We start from the raw sequence: 17276 nt of genomic DNA, 5'->3' as shown, positions 1-17276 counted from the left end.
CAGGGTCATTGTAATGGATATATCCAAAGAAATGGCAATATAATCCAAGGTAAAACAAACAAAAATGTAGATCGTTTTCTGTCATTTCAGCTGCTTGATGTGATTGTGTGATAGATTTAGTTGGCTGGCTAGCAAAGGAAAAGAAGCTAGCACTGCATAGGTACAGTGCATTCGGAAAGTTTTCAGACCCCTTACTTTTTTCCACATTTTGTTACGTTACAGCCTTATACTAAAATGGATGAAATAAAATAAAATCTATCTACACACGATACCACATAATGACAAAGCGATAGCACATCGTTTTTATTAATGAAAAAAATATTTTAAAAATACCTTATTTACATACATTTTCAGACCCTTTGCTATGAGGCTGGAAATTGAGCTCAGGTCCATCCTGTTTCCATTGATCATCCTTGAGATGTTTCTTCAACTTGATTGGAGTCCACCTGTGGTAAATTCAAATGATTGGTCATTTCTGCAGCATTGAAGGTACCCAAGAACACAGTGGCTTCCATCACTCTTAAATAGAAGAAGTTTGGAACCACCAAGCCTCTTCCAAGTTCCGGCTGCACACGATAATTCCCGGCTTCTCATGTCTACCTCACATAATATCCCAAATTGAGTACCACAGAAAGAGCCATAATACCCATTAAATATTTTAAAAATACCTTATTTACGTACGTTTTCAGACCCTTTGCTATGAGGCTGGAAATTGAGCTCAGGTCCATCCTGTTTCCATTGATCATCCTTGAGATGTTTCTTCAACTTGATTGGAGTCCACCTGTGGTAAATTCAAATGATTGGTCATTTCTGCAGCATTGAAGGTACCCAAGAACACAGTGGCTTCCATCACTCTTAAATAGAAGAAGTTTTGAACCACCAAGCCTCTTCCAAGAGCCGCTGCACACAATAATTCCCGGCTTCTCAAGCCTTATTGTTTAATTAATTGACTAAGTAATTTCTGATTTCATTAGGTTCTGAGAGCGATAAATGTCCCACCCAGCCCAAGTCAGCCACACCCTTAGTACTCCACTCATTGGGTTTCTGTAGTGTAGTGGTTATCATGTTCGCCTAACACGCGAAAGGTCCCCGGTTCGAGACCGGGCGGAAACACATTTTAACAAATTGGTCCTTCGCACTTCTCAGTATTTGCTATTCAGACTTTAGTTTCAGTAGTGTATTAGTTATCACGTTCGCCTCACACGCGAAAGTCAGTCACACCCTTAGTTTTCCAATAATTTGGTTTCCGTAGTGTAGTGGTTATCACGTTTACCTCACACGCGAAAGGTCCCCGGTTCGAAACCGGGCAGAAACATTTTGTAATATTCAATATTTCCCAATGCCCAGAGGCTAGCATTTGGTTTGAAACAGTTGAGGTTTGTCTAAACCTTGCTGTCTACCTCTCCGACCTGTGGATCAATGTTGCCGTTTTTTTGGGGACCTCCACCATGCGATCTGTATGACTGTGACCAGACTGACAGCTTCTCTGAGCCAGGCAAATTCATTTATCAGGGTCATTGTAATGGATATATCCAAAGAAATGGCAATATAATCCAAGGTAAAACAAACAAAAATGTAGATCGTTTTCTGTCATTTCAGCTGCTTGATGTGATTGTGTGATAGATTTAGTTGGCTGGCTAGCAAAGGAAAAGAAGCTAGCCTGCATAGGTACAGTGCATTGGGAAAGTTTTCAGACCCCTTACTTTTTTCCACATTTTGTTTCGTTACAGCCTTATACTAAAATGGATGAAATAAAATAAAATCTATCTACACACAATACCACATAATGACAAAGCGATAACATATAGTTTTTATTAATGAAAAAAATATTTTAAAAATACCTTATTTACATACATTTTCAGACCCTTTGCTATGAGGCTGGAAATTGAGCTCAGGTCCATCCTGTTTCCATTGATCATCCTTGAGATGTTTCTTCAACTTGATTGGAGTCCACCTGTGGTAAATTCAAATGATTGGTCATTTCTGCAGCATTGAAGGTACCCAAGAACACAGTGGCTTCCATCACTCTTAAATGGAAGAAGTTTTGAACCACCAAGCCTCTTCCAAGAGCCGCTGCACACAATAATTCCCGGATTCTCAAGCCTTATTGTTTAATTAATTGACTAAGTAATTTCTGATTTCATTAGGTTCTGAGAGCGATAAATGTCCCACCCAGCCCAAGTCAGCCACACCCTTAGTACTCCACTCATTGGGTTTCTGTAGTGTAGTGGTTATCACGTTCGCCTAACACATGAAAGGTCCCCGGTTAGAGCCCGTCGGAAACACATTTTAACAAATTGGTCCTTCGCACTTCTCAGTATTTGCTATTCAGACTTTAGTTTCAGTAGTGAATTAGTTATCACATTCGCCTCACACGCGAAAGTCAGTCACACCCTCAGTTTTCCAGTCATTCGGTTTCCGTAGTGTAGTGGTTATCACGTTCGCCTCACACGCGAAAGGTCCCCGGTTCAAAACCTGGCGGAAACATTTTGTAATATTCAATATTTCCCAATGCCCAGAGGCTAGCATTTGGTTTGAAACAGTGGAGGTTTGTCTAAACCTTGCTGTCTACGTCTCCGACCTGTGGATCAATGTTGCCGTTTTTTTGGGGACCTCCACCATGCGATCTGTATGAATGTGACCAGACTGACAGCTTCTCTGAGCCAGGCAAATTCATTTATCAGGGTCATTGTAATGGATATATCCAAAGAAATGGCAATATAATCCAAGGTAAAACAAACAAAAATGTAGATCGTTTTCTGTCATTTCAGCTGCTTGAAGTGATTGTGTGATAGATTTAGATGGCTGGCAAGCAAAGGAAAAGAAGCTAGCCTGCATAGGTACAGTGCATTCGGAAAGTTTTCAGACCCCTTACTTTTTTCCACATTTTGTTACATTACAGCCTTATACTAAAATTGATGAATTAAAATAAAATCTATCTACACACAATACCACATAATGACAAAGCGATAACATATCGTTTTTATTAATGAAAAAAATATTTTAAAAATACCTTATTTACATACATTTTCAGACCCTTTGCTATGAGACTGGAAATTGAGCTCAGGTCCATCCTGTTTCCATTGATCATCCTTGAGATGTTTCTTCAACTTGATTGGAGTCCACCTGTGGTAAATTCAAATGATTGGTCATTTCTGCAGCATTGAAGGTACCCAAGAACACAGTGGCTTCCATCACTCTTAAATAGAAGAAGTTTGGAACCACCAAGCCTCTTCCAAGTTCCGGCTGCACACGATAATTCCCGGCTTCTCATGTCTACCTCACATAATATCCCAAATTGAGTACCACAGAAAGAGCCATAATACCCATTAAATATTTTAAAAATACCTTATTTACGTACGTTTTCAGACCCTTTGCTATGAGGCTGGAAATTGAGCTCAGGTCCATCCTGTTTCCATTGATCAACCTTGACATGTTTCTTCAACTTGATTGGAGTCCACCTGTGGTAAATTCAAATGATTGGTCATTTCTGCAGCATTGAAGGTACCCAAGAACACAGTGGCTTCCATCACTCTTAAATGGAAGAAGTTTTGAACCACCAAGCCTCTTCCAAGAGCCGCTGCACACAATAATTCCCGGCTTCTCAAGCCTTATTGTTTAATTAATTGACTAAGTAATTTCTGATTTCATTAGGTTCTGAGAGCGATAAATGTCCCACCCAGCCCAAGTCAGCCACACCCTTAGTACTCCAGTCATTGGGTTTCTGTAGTGTAGTGGTTATCACGTTCGCCTAACACACGAAAGGTCCCCGGTTAGAGCCCGTCGGAAACACATTTTAACAAATTGGTCTTTTGCACTTCTCAGTATTTGCTATTCAGACATTAGTTTCAGTAGTGAATTAGTTATCACATTCGCCTCACACGCGAAAGTCAGTCACACCCTTAGTTTTCCAATCATTCGGTTTCCGTAGTGTAGTGGTTATCACGTTCGCCTCACATGTGAAAGGTCCCCGGATCGAAACCTGGCGGAAACATTTTGTAATATTCAATATTTCCCAATTCCCAGAGGCTAGCATTTGGTTTGAAACAGTGGAGGTTTGTCTAAACCTTGCTGTCTACCTCTCCGACCTGTGGATCAATGTTGCCGTTTTTTTGGGGACCTCCACCATGCGATCTGTATGAATGTGACCAGACTGACAGCTTCTCTGAGCCAGGCAAATTCATTTATCAGGGTCATTGTAATGGATATATCCAAAGAAATGGCAATATAATCCAAGGTAAAACAAACAAAAATGTAGATCGTTTTCTGTCATTTCAGCTGCTTGAAGTGATTGTGTGATAGATTTAGATGGCTGGCAAGCAAAGGAAAAGAAGCTAGCCTGCATAGGTACAGTGCATTCGGAAAGTTTTCAGACCCCTTACTTTTTTCCACATTTTGTTACATTACAGCCTTATACTAAAATTGATGAATTAAAATAAAATCTATCTACACACAATACCACATAATGACAAAGCGATAACATATCGTTTTTATTAATGAAAAAAATATTTTAAAAATACCTTATTTACATACATTTTCAGACCCTTTGCTATGAGACTGGAAATTGAGCTCAGGTCCATCCTGTTTCCATTGATCATCCTTGAGATGTTTCTTCAACTTGATTGGAGTCCACCTGTGGTAAATTCAAATGATTGGTCATTTCTGCAGCATTGAAGGTACCCAAGAACACAGTGGCTTCCATCACTCTTAAATAGAAGAAGTTTGGAACCACCAAGCCTCTTCCAAGTTCCGGCTGCACACGATAATTCCCGGCTTCTCATGTCTACCTCACATAATATCCCAAATTGAGTACCACAGAAAGAGCCATAATACCCATTAAATATTTTAAAAATACCTTATTTACGTACGTTTTCAGACCCTTTGCTATGAGGCTGGAAATTGAGCTCAGGTCCATCCTGTTTCCATTGATCAACCTTGACATGTTTCTTCAACTTGATTGGAGTCCACCTGTGGTAAATTCAAATGATTGGTCATTTCTGCAGCATTGAAGGTACCCAAGAACACAGTGGCTTCCATCACTCTTAAATGGAAGAAGTTTTGAACCACCAAGCCTCTTCCAAGAGCCGCTGCACACAATAATTCCCGGCTTCTCAAGCCTTATTGTTTAATTAATTGACTAAGTAATTTCTGATTTCATTAGGTTCTGAGAGCGATAAATGTCCCACCCAGCCCAAGTCAGCCACACCCTTAGTACTCCAGTCATTGGGTTTCTGTAGTGTAGTGGTTATCACGTTCGCCTAACACACGAAAGGTCCCCGGTTAGAGCCCGTCGGAAACACATTTTAACAAATTGGTCTTTTGCACTTCTCAGTATTTGCTATTCAGACATTAGTTTCAGTAGTGAATTAGTTATCACATTCGCCTCACACGCGAAAGTCAGTCACACCCTTAGTTTTCCAATCATTCGGTTTCCGTAGTGTAGTGGTTATCACGTTCGCCTCACATGTGAAAGGTCCCCGGATCGAAACCTGGCGGAAACATTTTGTAATATTCAATATTTCCCAATGCCCAGAGGCTAGCATTTGGTTTGAAACAGTGGAGGTTTGTCTAAACCTTGCTGTCTACCTCTCCGACCTGTGGATCAATGTTGCCGTTTTTTTGGGGACCTCCACCATGCGATCTGTATGAATGTGACCAGACTGACAGCTTCTCTGAGCCAGGCAAATTCATTTATCAGGGTCATTGTAATGGATATATCCAAAGAAATGGCAATATAATCCAAGGTAAAACAAACAAAAATGTAGATCGTTTTCTGTCATTTCAGCTGCTTGATGTGATTGTGTGATAGATTTAGTTGGCTGGCTAGCAAAGGAAAAGAAGCTAGCACTGCATAGGTACAGTGCATTCGGAAAGTTTTCAGACCCCTTACTTTTTTCCACATTTTGTTACGTTACAGCCTTATACTAAAATGGATGAAATAAAATAAAATCTATCTACACACAATACCACATAATGACAAAGCAATAGCACATCGTTTTTATTAATGAAAAAAATATTTTAAAAATACCTTATTTACATACATTTTCAGACCCTTTGCTATGAGGCTGGAAATTGAGCTCAGGTCCATCCTGTTTCCATTGATCATCCTTGAGATGTTTCTTCAACTTGATTGGAGTCCACCTGTGGTAAATTCAAATGATTGGTCATTTCTGCAGAATTGAAGGTACCCAAGAACACAGTGGCTTCCATCACTCTTAAATAGAAGAAGTTTGGAACCACCAAGCCTCTTCCAAGTTCCGGCTGCACACGATAATTCCCGGCTTCTCATGTCTACCTCACATAATATCCCAAATTGAGTACCACAGAAAGAGCCATAATACCCATTAAATATTTTAAAAATACCTTATTTACGTACGTTTTCAGACCCTTTGCTATGAGGCTGGAAATTGAGCTCAGGTCCATCCTGTTTCCATTGATCATCCTTGAGATGTTTCTTCAACTTGATTGGAGTCCACCTGTGGTAAATTCAAATGATTGGTCATTTCTGCAGCATTGAAGGTACCCAAGAACACAGTGGCTTCCATCACTCTTAAATGGAAGAAGTTTTGAACCACCAAGCCTCTTCCAAGAGCCGCTGCACACAATAATTCCCGGCTTCTCAAGCCTTATTGTTTAATTAATTGACTAAGTAATTTCTGATTTCATTAGGTTCTGAGAGCGATAAATGTCCCACCCAGCCAAAGTCAGCCACACCCTTAGTATTCTACTCATTGGGTTTCCGTAGTGTAGTGGTTATCACGTTCGCCTAACACGCGAAAGGTCCCCGGTTCGAGACCGGGCGGAAACACATTTTAACAAATTGGTCCTTCGCACTTCTCAGTATTTGCTATTCAGACTTTAGTTTCAGTAGTGTATTGGTTATCACGTTCGCCTCACACGCGAAAGTCAGTCACACCCTTAGTTTTCCAATAATTTGGTTTCCGTAGTGTAGTGGTTATCACGTTCGCCTCACACGCGAAAGGTCCCCGGTTCGAAACCGGGCCGGAAACATTTTGTAATATTCAATATTTCCCAATGCCCAGAGGCTAGCATTTGGTTTGAAACAGTTGAGGTTTGTCTAAACCTTGCTGTCTACCTCTCCGACCTGTGGATCAATGTTGCCGTTTTTTTGGGGACCTCCACCATGCGATCTGTATGAATGTGACCAGACTGACAGCTTCTCTGAGCCAGGCAAATTCATTTATCAGGGTCATTGTAATGGATATATCCAAAGAAATGGCAATATAATCCAAGGTAAAACAAACAAAAATGTAGATCGTTTTCTGTCATTTCAGCTGCTTGATGTGATTGTGTGATAGATTTAGTTGGCTGGCTAGCAAAGGAAAAGAAGCTAGCCTGCATAGGTACAGTGCATTCGGAAAGTTTTCAGACCCCTTACTTTTTTCCACATTTTGTTACGTTACAGCCTTATTCTAAAATGGATGAAATAAAATAAAATCTATCTACACACAAAACCACATAATGACAAAGCGATAACATATAGTTTTTATTAATGAAAAAAATATTTTAAAAATACCTTATTTACATACATTTTCAGACCCTTTGCTATGAGGCTGGAAATTGAGCTCAGGTCCATCCTGTTTCCATTGATCATCCTTGAGATGTTTCTTCAACTTGATTGGAGTCCACCTGTGTTAAATTCAAATGATTGGTCATTTCTGCAGCATTGAAGGTACCCAAGAACACAGTGGCTTCCATCACTCTTAAATGGAAGAAGTTTTGAACCACCAAGCCTCTTCCAAGAGCCGCTGCACACAATAATTCCCGGCTTCTCAAGCCTTATTGTTTAATTAATTGACTAAGTAATTTCTGATTTCATTAGGTTCTGAGAGCGATAAATGTCCCACCCAGCCAAAGTCAGCCACACCCTTAGTACTCCATTCATTGGGTTTCCGTAGTGTAGTGGTTATCACGTTCGCCTAACACGCGAGAGGTCCCCGGTTCGAGACCGGGCGGAAACACATTTTAACAAATTGGTCCTTCGCACTTCTTAGTATTTGCTATTCAGACTTTAGTTTCAGTAGTGTATTGGTTATCACGTTCGCCTCACAAAGTCAGTCACAACCTTAGTTTTCCAATCATTTGGTTTCCGTAGTGTAGTGGTTATCATGTTCGCCTAACACACGAAAGGTCCCCGGTTAGAGCCCGTCGGAAACACATTTTAACAAATTGGTCCTTCGCACTTCTCAGTATTTGCTATTCAGACTTTAGTTTCAGTAGTGAATTAGTTATCACATTCGCCTCACACGCGAAAGTCAGTCACACCCTTAGTTTTCCAATCAATTGGTTTCCGTAGTGTAGTGGTTATCACGTTCGCCTCACACGCGAAAGGTCCCCGGTTCGAAACCTGGCGGAAACATTTTGCAATATTCAATATTTCCCAATGCCCAGAGGCTAGCATTTGGTTTGAAACAGTGGAGGTTTGTCTAAACCTTGCTGTCTACCTCTCCGACCTGTGGATCAATGTTGCCGTTTTTTTGGGGACCTCCACCATGCGATCTGTATGAATGTGACCAGACTGACAGCTTCTCTGAGCCAGGCAAATTCATTTATCAGGGTCATTGTAATGGATATATCCAAAGAAATGGCAATATAATCCAAGGTAAAACAAACAAAAATGTAGATCGTTTTCTGTCATTTCAGCTGCTTGATGTGATTGTGTGATAGATTTAGTTGGCTGGCTAGCAAAGGAAAAGAAGCTAGCACTGCATAGGTACAGTGCATTCGGAAAGTTTTCAGACCCCTTACTTTTTTCCACATTTTGTTACGTTACAGCCTTATACTAAAATGGATGAAATAAAATAAAATCTATCTACACACAATACCACATAATGACAAAGCGATAGCACATCGTTTTTATTAATGAAAAAAATATTTTAAAAATACCTTATTTACATACATTTTCAGACCCTTTGCTATGAGGCTGGAAATTGAGCTCAGGTCCATCCTGTTTCCATTGATCATCCTTGAGATGTTTCTTCAACTTGATTGGAGTCCACCTGTGGTAAATTCAAATGATTGGTCATTTCTGCAGCATTGAAGGTGCCCAAGAACACAGTGGCTTCCATCACTCTTAAATAGAAGAAGTTTGGAACCACCAAGCCTCTTCCAAGTTCCGGCTGCACACGATAATTCCCGGCTTCTCATGTCTACCTCACATAATATCCCAAATTGAGTACCACAGAAAGAGCCATAATACCCATTAAATATTTTAAAAATACCTTATTTACGTACGTTTTCAGACCCTTTGCTATGAGGCTGGAAATTGAGCTCAGGTCCATCCTGTTTCCATTGATCATCCTTGAGATGTTTCTTCAACTTGATTGGAGTCCACCTGTGGTAAATTCAAATGATTGGTCATTTCTGCAGCATTGAAGGTACCCAAGAACACAGTGGCTTCCATCACTCTTAAATGGAAGAAGTTTTGAACCACCAAGCCTCTTCCAAGAGCCGCTGCACACAATAATTCCCGGCTTCTCAAGCCTTATTGTTTAATTAATTGACTAAGTAATTTCTGATTTCATTAGGTTCTGAGAGCGATAAATGTCCCACCCAGCCCAAGTCAGCCACACCCTTAGTACTCCAGTCATTGGGTTTCTGTAGTGTAGTGGTTATCACGTTCGCCTAACACACGAAAGGTCCCCGGTTAGAGCCCGTCGGAAACACATTTTAACAAATTGGTCCTTCGCACTTCTCAGTATTTGCTATTCAGACTTTAGTTTCAGTAGTGAATTAGTTATCACATTCGCCTCACACGCGAAAGTCAGTCACACCCTTAGTTTTCCAATCAATTGGTTTCCGTAGTGTAGTGGTTATCACGTTTGCCTCACACGCGAAAGGTCCCCGGTTCGAAACCGGGGCGGAAACATTTTGTAATATTCAATATTTCCCAATGCCCAGAGGCTAGCATTTGGTTTGAAACAGTTGAGGTTTGTCTAAACCTTGCTGTCTACCTCTCCGACCTGTGGATCAATGTTGCCGTTTTTTTGGGGACCTCCACCATGCGATCTGTATGAATGTGACCAGACTGACAGCTTCTCTGAGCCAGGCAAATTCATTTATCAGGGTCATTGTAATGGATATATCCAAAGAAATGGCAATATAATCCAAGGTAAAACAAACAAAAATGTAGATCGTTTTCTGTCATTTCAGCTGCTTGATGTGATTGTGTGATAGATTTAGTTGGCTGGCTAGCAAAGGAAAAGAAGCTAGCCTGCATAGGTACAGTGCATTCGGAAAGTTTTCAGACCCCTTACTTTTTTCCACATTTTGTTACGTTACAGCCTTATTCTAAAATGGATGAAATAAAATAAAATCTATCTACACACAAAACCACATAATGACAAAGCGATAACATATAGTTTTTATTAATGAAAAAAATATTTTAAAAATACCTTATTTACATACATTTTCAGACCCTTTGCTATGAGGCTGGAAATTGAGCTCAGGTCCATCCTGTTTCCATTGATCATCCTTGAGATGTTTCTTCAACTTGATTGGAGTCCACCTGTGTTAAATTCAAATGATTGGTCATTTCTGCAGCATTGAAGGTACCCAAGAACACAGTGGCTTCCATCACTCTTAAATAGAAGAAGTTTGGAACCACCAAGCCTCTTCCAAGTTCCGGCTGCACACGATAATTCCCGGCTTCTCATGTCTACCTCACATAATATCCCAAATTGAGTACCACAGAAAGAGCCATAATACCCATTAAATATTTTAAAAATACCTTATTTACGTACATTTTCAGACCCTTTGCTATGAGGCTGGAAATTGAGCTCAGGTCCATCCTGTTTCCATTGATCATCCTTGAGATGTTTCTTCAACTTGATTGGAGTCCACCTGTGGTAAATTCAAATGATTGGTCATTTCTGCAGCATTGAAGGTACCCAAGAACACAGTGGCTTCCATCACTCTTAAATGGAAGAAGTTTTGAACCACCAAGCCTCTTCCAAGAGCCGCTGCACACAATAATTCCCGGCTTCTCAAGCCTTATTGTTTAATTAATTGACTAAGTAATTTCTGATTTCATTAGGTTCTGAGAGCGATAAATGTCCCACCCAGCCAAAGTCAGCCACACCCTTAGTACTCCACTCATTGGGTTTCCGTAGTGTAGTGGTTATCACGTTCGCCTAACACGCGAAAGGTCCCCGGTTCGAGACCGGGCGGAAACACATTTTAACAAATTGGTCCTTCGCACTTCTCAGTATTTGCTATTCAGACTTTAGTTTCAGTAGTGTATTGGTTATCACGTTCGCCTCACACGCGAAAGTCAGTCACACCCTTAGTTTTCCAATAATTTGGTTTCCGTAGTGTAGTGGTTATCACGTTCGCCTCACACGCGAAAGGTCCCCGGTTCGAAACCGGGGCGGAAACATTTTGTAATATTCAATATTTCCCAATGCCCAGAGGCTAGCATTTGGTTTGAAACAGTTGAGGTTTGTCTAAACCTTGCTGTCTACCTCTCCGACCTGTGGATCAATGTTGCCGTTTTTTTTGGGGACCTCCACCATGCGATCTGTATGAATGTGACCAGACTGACAGCTTCTCTGAGCCAGGCAAATTCATTTATCAGGGTCATTGTAATGGATATATCCAAAGAAATGGCAATATAATCCAAGGTAAAACAAACAAAAATGTAGATCGTTTTCTGTCATTTCAGCTGCTTGATGTGATTGTGTGATAGATTTAGTTGGCTGGCTAGCAAAGGAAAAGAAGCTAGCCTGCATAGGTACAGTGCATTCGGAAAGTTTTCAGACCCCTTACTTTTTTCCACATTTTGTTACATTACAGCCTTATTCTAAAAAGGATGAAATAAAATAAAATCTATCTACACACAAAACCACATAATGACAAAGCGATAACATATAGTTTTTATTAATGAAAAAAATATTTTAAAAATACCTTATTTACATACATTTTCAGACCCTTTGCTATGAGGCTGGAAATTGAGCTCAGGTCCATCCTGTTTCCATTGATCATCCTTGAGATGTTTCTTCAACTTGATTGGAGTCCACCTGTGGTAAATTCAAATGATTGGTCATTTCTGCAGCATTGAAGGTACCCAAGAACACAGTGGCTTCCATCACTCTTAAATAGAAGAAGTTTGGAACCACCAAGCCTCTTCCAAGTTCCGGCTGCACACGATAATTCCCGGCTTCTCATGTCTACCTCACATAATATCCCAAATTGAGTACCACAGAAAGAGCCATAATACCCATTAAATATTTTAAAAATACCTTATTTACGTACATTTTCAGACCCTTTGCTATGAGGCTGGAAATTGAGCTCAGGTCCATCCTGTTTCCATTGATCATCCTTGAGATGTTTCTTCAACTTGATTGGAGTCCACCTGTGGTAAATTCAAATGATTGGTCATTTCTGCAGCATTGAAGGTACCCAAGAACACAGTGGCTTCCATCACTCTTAAATGGAAGAAGTTTTGAACCACCAAGCCTCTTCCAAGAGCCGCTGCACACAATAATTCCCGGCTTCTCAAGCCTTATTGTTTAATTAATTGACTAAGTAATTTCTGATTTCATTAGGTTCTGAGAGCGATAAATGTCCCACCCAGCCCAAGTCAGCCACACCCTTAGTACTCCAGTCATTGGGTTTCTGTAGTGTAGTGGTTATCACGTTCGCCTAACACACGAAAGGTCCCCGGTTAGAGCCCGTCGGAAACACATTTTAACAAATTGGTCCTTCGCACTTCTCAGTATTTGCTATTCAGACTGTAGTTTCAGTAGTGAAATAGTTATCACATTCGCCTCACACGCGAAAGTCAGTCACACCCTTAGTTTTCCAATCAATTGGTTTCCGTAGTGTAGTGGTTATCACGTTCGCCTCACACGCGAAAGGTCCCCGGTTCGAAACCTGGCGGAAACATTTTGCAATATTCAATATTTCCCAATGCCCAGAGGCTAGCATTTGGTTTGAAACAGTGGAGGTTTGTCTAAACCTTGCTGTCTACCTCTCCGACCTGTGGATCAATGTTGCCGTTTTTTTGGGGACCTCCACCATGCGATCTGTATGAATGTGACCAGACTGACAGCTTCTCTGAGCCAGGCAAATTCATTTATCAGGGTCATTGTAATGGATATATCCAAAGAAATGGCAATATAATCCAAGGTAAAACAAACAAAAATGTAGATCGTTTTCTGTCATTTCAGCTGCTTGATGTGATTGTGTGATAGATTTAGTTGGCTGGCTAGCAAAGGAAAAGAAGCTAGCACTGCATAGGTACAGTGCATTCGGAAAGTTTTCAGACCCCTTACTTTTTTCCACATTTTGTTACGTTACAGCCTTATACTAAAATGGATGAAATAAAATAAAATCTATCTACACACAATACCACATAATGACAAAGCGATAGCACATCGTTTTTATTAATGAAAAAAATATTTTAAAAATACCTTATTTACATACATTTTCAGACCCTTTGCTATGAGGCTGGAAATTGAGCTCAGGTCCATCCTGTTTCCATTGATCATCCTTGAGATGTTTCTTCAACTTGATTGGAGTCCACCTGTGGTAAATTCAAATGATTGGTCATTTCTGCAGCATTGAAGGTACCCAAGAACACAGTGGCTTCCATCACTCTTAAATAGAAGAAGTTTGGAACCACCAAGCCTCTTCCAAGTTCCGGCTGCACACGATAATTCCCGGCTTCTCATGTCTACCTCACATAATATCCCAAATTGAGTACCACAGAAAGAGCCATAATACCCATTAAATATTTTAAAAATACCTTATTTACGTACGTTTTCAGACCCTTTGCTATGAGGCTGGAAATTGAGCTCAGGTCCATCCTGTTTCCATTGATCATCCTTGAGATGTTTCTTCAACTTGATTGGAGTCCACCTGTGGTAAATTCAAATGATTGGTCATTTCTGCAGCATTGAAGGTACCCAAGAACACAGTGGCTTCCATCACTCTTAAATGGAAGAAGTTTTGAACCACCAAGCCTCTTCCAAGAGCCGCTGCACATAATAATTCCCGGCTTCTCAAGCCTTATTGTTTAATTAATTGACTAAGTAATTTCTGATTTCATTAGGTTCTGAGAGCGATAAATGTCCCACCCAGCCCAAGTCAGCCACACCCTTAGTACTCCAGTCATTGGGTTTCTGTAGTGTAGTGGTTATCACGTTCGCCTAACACACGAAAGGTCCCCGGTTAGAGCCCGTCGGAAACACATTTTAACAAATTGGTCCTTCGCACTTCTCAGTATTTGCTATTCAGACTTTAGTTTCAGTAGTGAATTAGTTATCACATTCGCCTCACACGCGAAAGTCAGTCACACCCTTAGTTTTCCAATCAATTGGTTTCCGTAGTGTAGTGGTTATCACGTTCGCCTCACACGCGAAAGGTCCCCGGTTCGAAACCGGGGCGGAAACATTTTGTAATATTCAATATTTCCCAATGCCCAGAGGCTAGCATTTGGTTTGAAACAGTTGAGGTTTGTCTAAACCTTGCTGTCTACCTCTCCGACCTGTGGATCAATGTTGCCGTTTTTTTGGGGACCTCCACCATGCGATCTGTATGAATGTGACCAGACTGACAGCTTCTCTGAGCCAGGCAAATTCATTTATCAGGGTCATTGTAATGGATATATCCAAAGAAATGGCAATATAATCCAAGGTAAAACAAACAAAAATGTAGATCGTTTTCTGTCATTTCAGCTGCTTGATGTGATTGTGTGATAGATTTAGTTGGCTGGCTAGCAAAGGAAAAGAAGCTAGCCTGCATAGGTACAGTGCATTCGGAAAGTTTTCAGACCCCTTACTTTTTTCCACATTTTGTTACGTTACAGCCTTATTCTAAAATGGATGAAATAAAATAAAATCTATCTACACACAAAACCACATAATGACAAAGCGATAACATATAGTTTTTATTAATGAAAAAAATATTTTAAAAATACCTTATTTACATACATTTTCAGACCCTTTGCTATGAGGCTGGAAATTGAGCTCAGGTCCATCCTGTTTCCATTGATCATCCTTGAGATGTTTCTTCAACTTGATTGGAGTCCACCTGTGTTAAATTCAAATGATTGGTCATTTCTGCAGCATTGAAGGTACCCAAGAACACAGTGGCTTCCATCACTCTTAAATAGAAGAAGTTTGGAACCACCAAGCCTCTTCCAAGTTCCGGCTGCACACGATAATTCCCGGCTTCTCATGTCTACCTCACATAATATCCCAAATTGAGTACCACAGAAAGAGCCATAATACCCATTAAATATTTTAAAAATACCTTATTTACGTACATTTTCAGACCCTTTGCTATGAGGCTGGAAATTGAGCTCAGGTCCATCCTGTTTCCATTGATCATCCTTGAGATGTTTCTTCAACTTGATTGGAGTCCACCTGTGGTAAATTCAAATGATTGGTCATTTCTGCAGCATTGAAGGTACCCAAGAACACAGTGGCTTCCATCACTCTTAAATGGAAGAAGTTTTGAACCACCAAGCCTCTTCCAAGAGCCGCTGCACACAATAATTCCCGGCTTCTCAAGCCTTATTGTTTAATTAATTGACTAAGTAATTTCTGATTTCATTAGGTTCTGAGAGCGATAAATGTCCCACCCAGCCAAAGTCAGCCACACCCTTAGTACTCCACTCATTGGGTTTCCGTAGTGTAGTGGTTATCACGTTCGCCTAACACGCGAAAGGTCCCCGGTTCGAGACCGGGCGGAAACACATTTTAACAAATTGGTCCTTCGCACTTCTCAGTATTTGCTATTCAGACTTTAGTTTCAGTAGTGTATTGGTTATCACGTTCGCCTCACACGCGAAAGTCAGTCACACCCTTAGTTTTCCAATAATTTGGTTTCCGTAGTGTAGTGGTTATCACGTTCGCCTCACACGCGAAAGGTCCCCGGTTCGAAACCGGGGCGGAAACATTTTGTAATATTCAATATTTCCCAATGCCCAGAGGCTAGCATTTGGTTTGAAACAGTTGAGGTTTGTCTAAACCTTGCTGTCTACCTCTCCGACCTGTGGATCAATGTTGCCGTTTTTTTGGGGACCTCCACCATGCGATCTGTATGAATGTGACCAGACTGACAGCTTCTCTGAGCCAGGCAAATTCATTTATCAGGGTCATTGTAATGGATATATCCAAAGAAATGGCAATATAATCCAAGGTAAAACAAACAAAAATGTAGATCGTTTTCTGTCATTTCAGCTGCTTGATGTGATTGTGTGATAGATTTAGTTGGCTGGCTAGCAAAGGAAAAGAAGCTAGCCTGCATAGGTACAGTGCATTCGGAAAGTTTTCAGACCCCTTACTTTTTTCCACATTTTGTTACATTACAGCCTTATTCTAAAAAGGATGAAATAAAATAAAATCTATCTACACACAAAACCACATAATGACAAAGCGATAACATATAGTTTTTATTAATGAAAAAAATATTTTAAAAATACCTTATTTACATACATTTTCAGACCCTTTGCTATGAGGCTGGAAATTGAGCTCAGGTCCATCCTGTTTCCATTGATCATCCTTGAGATGTTTCTTCAACTTGATTGGAGTCCACCTGTGGTAAATTCAAATGATTGGTCATTTCTGCAGCATTGAAGGTACCCAAGAACACAGTGGCTTCCATCACTCTTAAATAGAAGAAGTTTGGAACCACCAAGCCTCTTCCAAGTTCCGGCTGCACACGATAATTCCCGGCTTCTCATGTCTACCTCACATAATATCCCAAATTGAGTACCACAGAAAGAGCCATAATACCCATTAAATATTTTAAAAATACCTTATTTACGTACATTTTCAGACCCTTTGCTATGAGGCTGGAAATTGAGCTCAGGTCCATCCTGTTTCCATTGATCATCCTTGAGATGTTTCTTCAACTTGATTGGAGTCCACCTGTGGTAAATTCAAATGATTGGTCATTTCTGCAGCATTGAAGGTACCCAAGAACACAGTGGCTTCCATCACTCTTAAATAGAAGAAGTTTTGAACCACCAAGCCTCTTCCAAGAGCCGCTGCACACAATAATTCCCGGCTTCTCAAGCCTTATTGTTTAATTAATTGACTAAGTAATTTCTGATTTCATTAGGTTCTGAGAGCGATAAATGTCCCACCCAGCCAAAGTCAGCCACACCCTTAGTATTCCACTCATTGGGTTTCCGTAGTGTAGTGGTTATCACGTTCGCCTAACACGCGAAAGGTCCCCGTTTCGAGACCGGGCGGAAACACATTTTAACAAATTGGTCCTTCGCACTTCTCAGTATTTGCTATTCA

The 17276-nt window shown here is 40.5% G+C and overlaps 10 non-coding genes across 10 annotated transcripts; all 10 read left to right on the top strand.

Annotated features, from left to right (window-relative positions):
- The first annotated feature begins 1040 nt into the window (after positions 1-1040).
- Positions 1041-1113, top strand: trnav-aac. The gene has a single exon. It is a non-coding gene; the product is annotated as a tRNA-Val (tRNA).
- Positions 1114-6735: 5622 nt separating this feature from the next.
- On the top strand, positions 6736-6808 carry trnav-aac. The gene has a single exon. It is a non-coding gene; the product is annotated as a tRNA-Val (tRNA).
- Positions 6809-6937: 129 nt separating this feature from the next.
- On the top strand, positions 6938-7011 carry trnav-cac. The gene has a single exon. It is a non-coding gene; the product is annotated as a tRNA-Val (tRNA).
- An 898-nt stretch (positions 7012-7909) lies between these two features.
- On the top strand, positions 7910-7982 carry trnav-aac. Its single transcript has one exon. It is a non-coding gene; the product is annotated as a tRNA-Val (tRNA).
- A 3140-nt stretch (positions 7983-11122) lies between these two features.
- On the top strand, positions 11123-11195 carry trnav-aac. The gene has a single exon. It is a non-coding gene; the product is annotated as a tRNA-Val (tRNA).
- A 129-nt stretch (positions 11196-11324) lies between these two features.
- trnav-cac lies at positions 11325-11398 on the top strand. Its single transcript has one exon. It is a non-coding gene; the product is annotated as a tRNA-Val (tRNA).
- A 2943-nt stretch (positions 11399-14341) lies between these two features.
- trnav-cac lies at positions 14342-14415 on the top strand. Its single transcript has one exon. It is a non-coding gene; the product is annotated as a tRNA-Val (tRNA).
- A 1233-nt stretch (positions 14416-15648) lies between these two features.
- Positions 15649-15721, top strand: trnav-aac. Its single transcript has one exon. It is a non-coding gene; the product is annotated as a tRNA-Val (tRNA).
- Positions 15722-15850: 129 nt separating this feature from the next.
- trnav-cac lies at positions 15851-15924 on the top strand. Its single transcript has one exon. It is a non-coding gene; the product is annotated as a tRNA-Val (tRNA).
- Positions 15925-17157: 1233 nt separating this feature from the next.
- Positions 17158-17230, top strand: trnav-aac. Its single transcript has one exon. It is a non-coding gene; the product is annotated as a tRNA-Val (tRNA).
- Positions 17231-17276: the final 46 nt, after the last annotated feature.

This window comes from Oncorhynchus mykiss, unplaced genomic scaffold (genome assembly GCF_013265735.2).
Source record: "Oncorhynchus mykiss isolate Arlee unplaced genomic scaffold, USDA_OmykA_1.1 un_scaffold_464, whole genome shotgun sequence".
Lineage (NCBI taxonomy): Eukaryota > Metazoa > Chordata > Actinopteri > Salmoniformes > Salmonidae > Oncorhynchus > Oncorhynchus mykiss.
This window is presented reverse-complemented; position numbering and strand designations above follow the sequence as displayed.